The sequence below is a fragment of the Vipera berus genome (assembly GCF_964194415.1).
Source record: "Vipera berus genome assembly, chromosome: 2".
NCBI lineage: Eukaryota > Metazoa > Chordata > Lepidosauria > Squamata > Viperidae > Vipera > Vipera berus.
In genome coordinates this window covers 235727046-235738632 of record NC_138203.1, presented here as the reverse complement: position 1 = coordinate 235738632, position 11587 = coordinate 235727046, and the positions used below count along the sequence as shown (strand labels likewise).

Here is an 11587-nt window from a genome sequence, read left to right as displayed (position 1 = left end):
TTTGGCTCAAATGTAGATGAAATAAATGACTGATAGTCTGCTATTCATTCTGATTTAAATCCTGAAACAAAAAGACCACCTGAGGAAGAAGTGAATGATCTCAACAGTGCAAGGTCGACTCAAAACATAGATATCGAGGTCAGCCATAGTTGCATACTCAGAATTCCAAACAGCTATGGGCCAAGAACAACAGACAGATCACATGTTCTTTCAATTATGGACTTTGTGGGGTGTCAATGCTAAAAAAAAGAAATAACATTTTCAGTTCAGAAATGGCATGTGTGCATATAATATGTTTAATTGAGTGATATGTTCCTCTTAATTTACCGTGCACAGAAATTTGGTTTCCTAGTTAAGAATTAACTACAATACAATACCTCCTAATATACATTGGACTTGTCATTCTTGTTGAAGTTATACTACTTGAGAAAATGTATATATTAAAAACTAAATAAATCAGTTTAATTTTGTTTGCCTCATTATGTTGTACAAATAGGAACAACAGTAAAATATAGGCATGTTGGTCTGTAATGATGCATAAGAGAGCACCACTTCTTGTGCATCTTGGTCCTATGTTACATGAAAGATACAGTACTTTCTCAAGGATTTCCCAGAAAGTCATGAGTTGCTGCCTATTATTCAATCCTCTCTGAAAATTGTTATATTACTTTCTCCTAATGTAAGACAGATTCTTTACTTTCAGTTCTGCAAATACTGTTTAGTGATACATTTAGGGTACTCAAAATTACTTCATTCTGTAATTCCTGAATGAAGTGAATTGCATATACCACCATGTGCTCACTGAAGGACTGATGGGATAATACAAAAATAAAAAAAAATGCTCATTGTTTTCTCATGGTAATTATTGTGACTATTTAATGTTTTGGATACAAAAATTCAAAAGGAAATTTCCACAGTATTAGGATTCCAATAGCATATAAATCTTTCACATACTTAGACGTTGCTATAACTAAAGTATTAATAAGATCTTACAAATAATTGTGTACTAACTTGGAAGAAAATAAAAACAGAAATGAAGAAACGGCTTCAAAACATTTCAATGTTTGAGGGTGCGTTGCTGTAGTTAAAATGAACCTTTTTCATGGCTTAACTTTTTATTTCAATACTTCTCAGTGGTAATTTCAGATCAGGCTTTAACACATTGGCAAAGGAAAATAGAAAGCTTCTGTTTCCATGCACAAAAATGGACAATATATGAAAGGATTTTATACAGACTACAGAAACAGGAAACTAGGGCACACCCAATTGGTTAATATATTATCAAGCAGCACAGTCAGGGTATATGATTCCATTTATTATGGAAGAGTCTTTTAAAGAAAGAATTCATGTTTAAACTATGTCAGAATCAGATGGTGTTATTATTATTAATCCGATTCTGGCATAGTTTAAACATGAATCCTTTGTTTAGAAGACTCTTCCATAATAAATGGAATCATATACCCTAACTGTGCTGCTTGATAATATATTAACCAATTGGACAAGTTTATAAATATTTTTTTCACCCAAAATATTTTTTCTAGAATACAACCTATTGAAAATATTTTTACCAGAGCAACAAGTCAAATTGACCTAATACTGATAGTCCTCAACTTAAAATAGTTCATTTGGTGATCATTCAAAGTTACAACATTGAAAAAAAAGTGACTTATGACCGTTTTTCACACTTACGACCATTGCAGCATCCCCATGGTCATGTGATCAAGGTTCAGAAGCTTGGCAACTGACTCAAGATGGTTGCAGTGTCTCAGGATCATGTGATCACCTTTTGCAACCTTGTGACAAAGTCAATGTGGAAGCCAAATCTACTTAACAACTGTGTTACTAACTTAACATCTACAGTGATTTACTTAACAACTGTGGCAAGAAAGATTGTAAAATGGGGCAAAACTCACTTAACAAATGTCTCATTTAGCAACCAAAATTTTGGGCTGAATTGTCATAAATCGAGGACTACCTATAACATATATTAGGATGGTTATTATGGTTTGGCTAAAATAAAATCTTTTTAGGTTTATTACTTTTATAGACTAAAATATTTTTATAGTAATAGGGAACTTTTCAATAAAAATCAGATTGAGCAATAAATTGGTGATAAGTTACCTTGACTCTCTTGGTGTCAACTTAAATATCTTTTGGGCAATAAAAATATTAGAGATTCAGCAACCTGACCCGATATCAATTTCAATAATTTAATACTTCATTATTTAAAACAATCAAAAAGCAATTTCAAAAATTTGTAGGTTATTCCTGAAATCACAAATAGGGGATCCACCATGTGGTTTAAGAGAAGCTTGGATAACTGATCTTGATAAACTCATACAGGAGACAAATTGGCAGAAGTTATGGAAACTGGGTGGATTTACTTCAGCTTCAGTACAAGTACAAGAAATACAGTGGAAAATTACATATTGTTGATATTTGATTCCTATTAGGGAAAATTGTTCTTCCCAGTGTTGGAGAAATTGTAAAAAAAAACCCTTATTTTTTCATTTGTCGTGGTTACATGATAAAGTTACACACTTTTGGCTTAAAATTTTTGGAAAAATAAGTACCATCTCTAATAAAAGAATTGAATACTCCCCAATCTAGGCTTACTGCATTTATTTACAGGACTAAATTGTAAGCTTAAAAATAAGGAACTTATTTATTTTTATTTTAGCTGTCAAAATACTAATTCTACAAGATTGGAAAACTAGATAACACAGCAACTTAGCTGTGGAATAATAAGGCCTCTTCAATTGCTACATTAGAAAAAATTTCAAAGTTAAATTAATGAAACATCAGAGGCAGAACCGCAATTTTATCAAAATTGTGGGTGGATTTATAGTCTATCTCAATGTTAATGGCTATAATCTGTAATTTATAAATATATAATTTTCATATATATGGTACCTGTCTCTATTACTTTTCAATAGATTTCTTTGATACTTTCCATATTTTTTCTGTTTGCTTTCTCTTTGATATATCTTTGATTTATATAAATGTAATTATCTAATTGGTTTGGTTAAAACTAATTTAAAAAATCAAAAATGATTGTGTCTGTTAATGTGAAAAACTATTTATCCTAGATGGTATACTCCGAACAGAAAGGGGGGGAAAGTATGTAAACCTTTATGTATCAGGTTCATCTGCTGCCAATTAATACATAAAAGTCCCTGCCTTGTTAAGAGCAAAATGAGTATAAAGAGAAATTCAGCTAAGTAGCTTAGACCATATTTAAAAGGTACATAGAAAGCAAGTGGAACCACTCATAATGGATGTGTGAGTGTGTTAGCAGTTTGAATGCTCTATGGAATTGAGATGAATTTACCACACTTCATCTTGCAGCAGAACCAAACTCTTCCTGCATATAAACAACACACTTTAATCTCACTATAATTGTACAACTGCAGTGAATTAAATTTGTGTGTGATGAAATAACAAAGTCAAAGGGAGGGAACTCTCTTTTATTAAACTGAAAATAACCGCTTTTTCAATTTGGGGGAGGGGAAGAGGCATTCAGCAGAAATTGGGAAAGGAATGGGGAAGTGGGAATAAGGGCAGCCCTGAGGATCTTGCAAGGGCAAAGAGACAATGCTCCTCAGTTTGCTTTAATAGCAGGGGGATTATTTCATTTTGACATTCATAGATAAATAGACTAGGCAAGATCCTTCTGCAGTAGTTCACTGAAGCAGCCTGTTTAATTGCAAAGAGGTAATTTGATTTCTGAAGTGGGTTTAATCAGATGTATGTGGCAAGCCATTTGCAATTTTGTGAAATAGGCTCTTGACGATCTGCTTCACTGATCATAACAGCAGCAATGAGAAAAGAAGCAGCACCAGCAGCAATATTATCAAATATGGAAAATATCAAGTCAGAATGATAACTGCCAGTCAAATGTCACTGACCTCCCAGAAAACAACAAGAAGGCAAGCACGCACGCACATCCCACACACAGATACACAGACGGATACAAACTGAGGGAAGCTGCCTTCGGTCCATTAGTCCCACTAGCCTCAACTCTCAGCATGTCCATCCCCTTTTTGGGAACTGAAAATTGCCCACTTAAGGTAGCACTCCTGACAGAAGTTGATGTCCAAAAGCAGTGAGATGCCCTGTTGTCAGAATTGCTTTTAGCTGATAAATACTTATATGTCAGCATTCACTCTATACATGTGTGTGGAATTAAGGCCCATGAGTTGTTCTTGCAGAAAAACAGGTTTCCCTTTGACCTTAGTTTTCCCATCAGTCGACACACATGAATAAGTATATGTTCAACAAAACTGCACTGAACTGGAAAACGGTAAGCCAAAATTCTTTAGAAAGATCTGTGCTAAAACTCGCATTTCCACTTTCAGAAGATTGGCCAGTAGTGGTAACAAATCTCGCAGGGACTGAAAAATGGAATGAGTGACACAGGATCAACTTCAACTTTCCTGTTTGAAATATAGTTCAGAACCCTTTCAAAAACTGTCTAAACACATAGTTACAAATTTTGAGACTGAACTAGAAGTGCACATGGGCACGTGCATACACACACAAACACACAGAGAGAATAATATGTTTATATTATATGTTTCATTTTTCTACCTGTTAATGTTTAATATATAATTTACTTTTAGTTCTGGGGTTATTTATATATCCTTGACTGGAATTAACAGAAGCAATACTCCAGGAAAGATATTTCTATCAAATATTAGCTTACCTTGTTTAATTCAAATGAGTGGGAATATGATCTTGTCTAGTTCCAACCTATTTTAATTAGACTTTGGTAAAGAAAGCTAAAGTAGAAAATTCAAGGAAGCTTCAATACAATCTTCCCCATCCAAAATGTACTACAGTTGATGTAGTACACAGGGAAAACATGCCACTACTAAGATTTGAGCAACAGAGGGCAGAATAATAATTTCACCTTGTCAAGGGTATCAATCATCTACATCTTCAAGCATCTTTTTCTATAAACCTCCCTTGTGCTTTTCCTTGCATTTCCTTTCCCATCAAAGCCTTTTAAACTGATTTGCAGCAGCTTCCTGGTTGAGACAGTAAGCATCTCCACCCAGTCCCAATTGCAGGGAAAGGAGAGGCCAGGAGAGGAGGGCAGGACTAATGGGAAGTGGCTGCAAGAAGTCAGATCTTAATCTCTTCATTGTGAATACAGAAAACATACTCAATAGATCTGTTCTTTGATGGTTATTCCCTTGCTACTGTGAACTGACCTTGTGAATGCTGAGGCTGTCAGTCATTTCATTAGCAGCAAAATGTTCCGCAACTCATTTACAATTTCATTAAAGGAACAGCTGATGACCACTTTCAGCAGTGTAATTTTGTTGATCTATCACCCAACATTGTGCTTCAGCTCTAAGTCATAATTCTTATCTGAAGGCTCATCACCAATTTGTCAGGACAAGGGCTCAATTGCTCATATTTCACAGCCATCTTGTTCTGATGCTCCTAAACATGCTCAGCTACAGCACTGGGACCTACACATTGATAAAATCACAGTGGGTAAATAAACTGTTTCATTCAAATACCTATGGGGGAACATCTTCTTGCGCATTAAGATGGGGGTCAGCAATCCTTTCAGGCAATTGGTGTTTGTTTTTTTTAAAGTATCAAAACTGCTCAGTTTATCTGGTGAGCATCTTCACTCTCAGTCTCTTGTGAGGACATCATCATTATCATCATTTTAGTCATTGTCCACTGCAGATGAAGGCAGTTTCCAACAAATATGGTCCTGAGCTTTCTTTTGCCAATTGAGCCTATAATACTTGCTGGTGTCGCTCTATCTTGTTTTAGGTCTCGGGTTTTCATAATAATGACAATCTAGCTAGATATTATTTTTTAAAAAAAGCATTGGGTTAATTGTGAGGTTCTGCCATTATGGAGTATCTTTTGTGATTATAATATGGGTTAAAAGTGTACCACATTACCAACTACTATTCTCTGGAAACAGTCTGCATTGCCTCAGCTATCCATTGCTCGTAAATTTAGCACAGTAAGAAAATCTTTAAGAAAATGGTTACATAAATAGTTGCACAGGGAGAAAGCAGGCACTTCTGACTTAAGAAACTACAGTTACTGTGGGGGATTTCCCCTTGCCTTTTCCTTCCCTCTGAAGAGAGGAAGCAAATCAAGAGCAAGGAAAGCCTTTAGCTGGAAAGAGACTCTTGCTTCTGGCTGGGCTGTTTCTTTCATCTTCTGGCAGCTTCTCTTCCTTCAATAAACAGCGGAAAGCTGCAGCAGGGGAAGGGGGGAAAATAGCCCAGTCAGCAGCAAAACAATGCCATGTCTCCGTTTTTTCTGAAACAAGGACCTTTTATTTCTCCTCTCGGTTTCCTGGAACAGCAGAACAAGGTGGGGGCTTCGGTCCCTACTTGGCCCCTTGACCCTTCCCTGCTCCTGGGATAGATGTGGGAAAGAGACCTTGGGAATTCTAAGGAACGAAGCTTGGCCTTCCTCCCCCCCTCCCCCCCCGCTTCAGCCAAGGGCACAAAAGGTAGCCCACTTCCTCATTCTAAAGCTCAAGAGCATTCTTGAGAAAAGCTGCAAGAAGGTCTTGTTGTAGGCCCTGCACGAGAGTATGATGAGAAAGCAGCACAAAGAAGGACTCCCATAGACTGTTATATTAGAGATTAAGGTTTGTGATAGCTAAGAGAATTAGAGTGCAGTTAGAGTGATCAAGGAAAGTAGGATTTTACACATAGGCAGGAAAAACCAAATACACAGGTATAGAACAGGTGGCTCAATAGCAGTAACTGTAAGACGGATCTAGGAGTTCTAGTGGACAACCCCTTAAGTATGAGCTCACAGTGTGCTGCAGCTGCCAAAAAAGCCGATGCAGCCCTAGGTTCCATCAACAATAATATCGTGATTATGTAAAGTATTAGTACCCCTATATTCTGCATTGGTAGGGCCACATTTGGAATACTGCATCCAGTTCTCTTCAACTGGATACAAAAAAGATGTTTTCCCCATCACCTGCTGCAGCTTTCCAGTGTTTATTGAAGGAAGAGAAGAAAGAGTGCAGAGAAAAGCAACAAAAATTATTAGGGGGCTGGAGGCTAAAACATGATGAATGGTTGCAGAAACTGGATACATAGAGTCTAACAAAGAGAAGGACTAGGGGTGATATTATAGCAGACTTCAAATATTTGAGAAGTTATCACAAAGAAGGGGACAACATATTCTCCAAAGTACATGAGGGCAAGACAAGAAGTAACGGATGGAAACTAATCAAAGAGAGAAGCAACCTAGAAATTAGGAGAAATTTCCTGACACCGAGAACAAGTGGAACAGCTTGTCTTCAGAAGTTGTGGGTGCTCCAACACTTGAGATTTTTAGGAAGAGACTGCACAGCCACTTGTCTGAAATGGTATAGGTCTCCTGCTTAAACAGGGTTGAATGAAGACCTTCAAGGTCTCTTCCAACAGTTATTCTGTATTTTGGGGTCATTTAGGATACTGTGGTTCTTACCCTCTATGTGCAAAAAATCTATGGAAGGAGGATCTACCCTTAATGAAAAATGCACCTAAAGATAAATTAATAAATAAGTGGCAGAAAATAGTTAAAAAGAAAAAAATTCTTTAATCACGGAAGTCAGCACAATAGTGTTGGTACCTATTAATCAGCCTAATTAAAATGCAATGAGAAAATTGAACCTAATAACAATACTTTTCTTTCTAAAGCCACTTGCAAGAATTTTTATCATCTTTTTATTGTCTTCAGTTGCACTTCAATGAGATCAAACTCTTAATCCAAGTCTGTTCAGGGCTTTTCTTAGTAGTTGCCACCACAAGGGTAGGGTAGATGGCCCACATAATCTCTCAACAACAGACATGGCCTAGAAGGGCTGTTGTAATATTTTACTAGGCTGTAATCTTGGCTCTCCATGTTAATCTAGGCAAAAACAAATGAACACCTAATCCCAACTCTAGATAACTACAACAAAGCAATCAAGTTATCCTTCTGCCAGTAACATGTAATAATGAGAATGATAAATGAGCTCAGGTGAAATCCATGTATTATATTGCATTCAGCCATGAAGTTTATTGTGGCAAGTCATTCTCTTTAAATAGTATTCCAGTTATAATCCTTTTTGTTATACAGATTTTTTTTAAAAAAGAAAAATTTAACAAGCAGGTGCAAACTGATACATTTTTAAATTCTTTAGTTTGGGTGTAATTATGTCCCTGAAGTTATAGATATTGCAGTCGTTTTTTTTTCAAGGCACATCAAATAGTCCAACATGACACTGATTTCACGGTTCCTACGCTTTCTACATGTTAGATTAGCAGCACCTCATCTATTGTCCAAACCTTAGGAAGAGAGACCTGCAGACATTCTGGTTCCACCTCTTTTTCAACTGCGGCTTTAGTTGCAGCTTGCAACGAGCATGTGATGGTAGACTTAGTTCAGATCATGCCTATACAACTTCTTTGTGTTCTTGGATCCTGGAGGCCCCTTGGTTTTTGGAACAGCTCATGGAAATGAAGCAATGCAAGAGATGTTTAGAACATTTGTTGGAGGAAGACAAAGAGCGAGTTCAACTGAGCACCAGAAAAAGCCTGCATTAAAGACTACCTTTTGGCGATAAAGGATTGCAAAACATGCTTATTATAAACATGCCTTTATTGCAGATAACTATCCAGAAACCATGTTCTTGGTGACTTGGCCCCCTTCTTGGAGAACTTCGCGGGGCTGTTGGGAGGATTGTGCAAAGTGTTTTATAAAACTAGTTGGATCTGCTGAGTTAGACTCCGGCTGTGCTAGTCCTGTGGAGATGAGCTGGGATGGGTCATCCTGAACTCGCAGCTCCTACTCAAAGCTATAGATATCTTAGAATACTAGTTCCACCCACAGTCTGTTTGATTTTCTATTCAATGAATAAATAATGTCTAACATGGATATATTTCTATTAATACATCCAGTGTATTCTAGATATAATAGGCATCTAGGCTTACAAAAACCAATAGGGCTTTTTTGTTAACTGATTTTACAGCTTTCAGCAAAAGCTCTAAATTTGTAAGTGCGATCAAAAACAAAAGCAACTGAAGAACTCACAAGAATCTGCAAATAAAAAATGAGGCAAATGGATACATGGGGTGGGCGGGAGGGGTGGGGGTGGACACAGGATTCAGTTTATGTGTTTTAAACTATTATTATGAATGATGGGTGCCAGGATGGAGGCAATATAAATTAATATCAGTCTGTGAATTTGGCTCCTAGTCATTTGCCTTTTTCGGATTTGATTCCAAAGCACACAGTGATGCGATCATGGCAGTTGTCTACAATCCTTTAACTTACCCTTGCACTTCTAGGAAAATATGTGATTGTTTTAAAGAGTTGCTACCTCATGCTCCAAAACACTTTTTCATACTACTGAATCATTGCATATCTCTAATGTGTACCCTTGACTTGTATTTCAGAGATCCAAGGGAGTAATCCACAATGAATTTCATAACTCTGGAAAATGTTCTTCGAACCGTAATCATTTTTGTTTCTACTTAAGCTGATTTTTAAAGCTTCAGTCATTCTAACCCAATATGGATATATTGCAGATCAGTGGTTCCTATAGTTAATATATATGTGTTTATATAAAGTCACTATGAAGTTACATCGACAATAAGTAAATCCGTTTATAAACATGAGGAATTAACATTACCTGATTCAGGCTTCTTGATAGCAATGCAGTCGCTAACATATCACTGAACAGGAGGGCACAAAGAGCTGCAAATTTACATGTAACAGTTGCACGTGCTAATGTATACAGCGTTGCACAAATTTAGAAATAATTACTATAATTACCGCAATTACAAATACAATAATCTCCTAATCATGGGGAAAACTACCATAAGATGACCTGTACAACTGTTCTGTCTGTCCTCTGGATGTTAACTGTTCAGGAGCAGCCTCAGTGTCTCCAATCGGTCCTTAGATTTGTTCTTCTTTAATTAGACTATTTCAAACACAGAGCTGTCTGCAGGTGGCCCTTCAAGTGGAAGACTGTCTTTTGTAAAATACTGTATGTTTCCTCTCTTGTTAGTAACTAGTAAATTTATTAAATACAGTAAGCCATTTCCAGTTTCCCAGCAAGATTTAATGCGTGCCTGTGGTGGGATTTTTCCTATCTATTGAAGAGGGAAGGGAGCTGAGTTGGTTTAACATTAATGTACCTGAAGAAAATACCAATGGGACAATATATATTTTAAACAGCGACTCAGCTGCCACTCTTCTCACCCTTTCTAGATTTAGAAGTTTATATTTGCAATCAAATAAAAACAAGTACACAATTATGTAAGTCAAAGCATTAACTCAAAAATCAAATCAGGGCAAAAAAATGGATGTGGGTGTGAAGCAGGGGCAGGGGAATCACATTCACAAGAAGTCAGGGCTCTTGGCCCTTTTGTGTTAATGCAGCAGATGGCATTTTAGCCAGTGGAAGGAGTTTGTCCAGCGGGCTCTATCAGTTGGCTGTTCTTCTTCTGTTAAGAAAAATGAGACTGCCATCTTTTGCACCGTGCCATCCTAATTCTGGCAACCGTATTGTAAAAGGTAAAGGTAAAGGTAAAGGTTCCCCCGCATATGCGTGCTAGTCGTTTCCAACTCTAGGGGCCGGTGCTCATCTCCGTTTCAAAGCCAAAGAGCCAGCGCTTGTCCGAGGACGTCTCCGTGGTCATGTGGCCGGCATGACTAGACGCCAAAGGCGCACGGAATGCTGTTACCTTCCCACCGTAGTGGTCCCTATTTTTCTACTTGCATTTTTACGTGCTTTCGAATTGCTAGGTTGGCAGAAGCTGGGACGAGTAACAGGCGCTCACTCTGTTATGCGGCACTCAGGATTCGACCCGCCAAACTGCCGACCTTCTGATCAACAAGCTCAGCGTCCTAACCCACTGAGCCACCATATTGTACCATCCCTAATTTGCATTAGTTATCCCAGTCAAGTTTCTTGTTGCAGTTCTGACTGAATCTCTTTAATTTATTTCCCCAAAGCTATTTTGATAAATGCATGTCAACCCAGGCAAGAAAATCAGAAATGCCAGCCGTCAGTGAAGGTCTCACTGAGCTCCAGTGTGCCCCTGACACATGACACTATATTACAAGTCTCACACAGAGCCAAGTTAAATAATATTGAGCCAGACCTATTTATAACTCCTGGCTTTCACCAGATCCACATGAGACTCTGGCATAGAAAATACTGCTTTGCATTTGGTTTTAACCTCCGTTTGCACTGCTCTTCTCCTGTCTCATTTCCCTAAGATTCACAAAGCACAAAAACAGAAGAGAGGAAGAAACAGGTAAATATGCCTTTTTAAAAAATAATAATCAAATGATCAGGAGGCAGCTCAGGATTCACGGATGGCTGTGAAGCTGAACATTGAGTTGGGTGACTGTGTAATATTGTTATATAAGTTGGGAGTAGGAGGCTTTAGGCCTTAGGAATACTTAGAGATAAGATTTTGCATCATTTTCAGGAATAAGACTGCTGTTGGCTTGCAGTGTGCCTTTCCATATGGGATTCTTAGCACAAAATTATTTCATTGTACATAAATGCACATTAGCATTGCCTATAGTGTCCAGTTGCCTA

The 11587-nt window shown here is 37.4% G+C and overlaps 1 protein-coding gene across 1 annotated transcript in view; it reads left to right on the top strand.

Moving 5' to 3' along the window:
- The first annotated feature begins 11182 nt into the window (after positions 1 to 11182).
- The window catches only part of KBTBD12 (kelch repeat and BTB domain containing 12), an 87676-nt gene continuing 87271 nt past the window's right edge, over positions 11183 to 11587 (top strand). The window contains exon 1 of the mRNA XM_081317728.1: positions 11183 to 11297. The gene's annotated coding sequence lies outside the window, so the exon portion shown is untranslated. The remainder of the gene's footprint in view (positions 11298 to 11587) is intronic.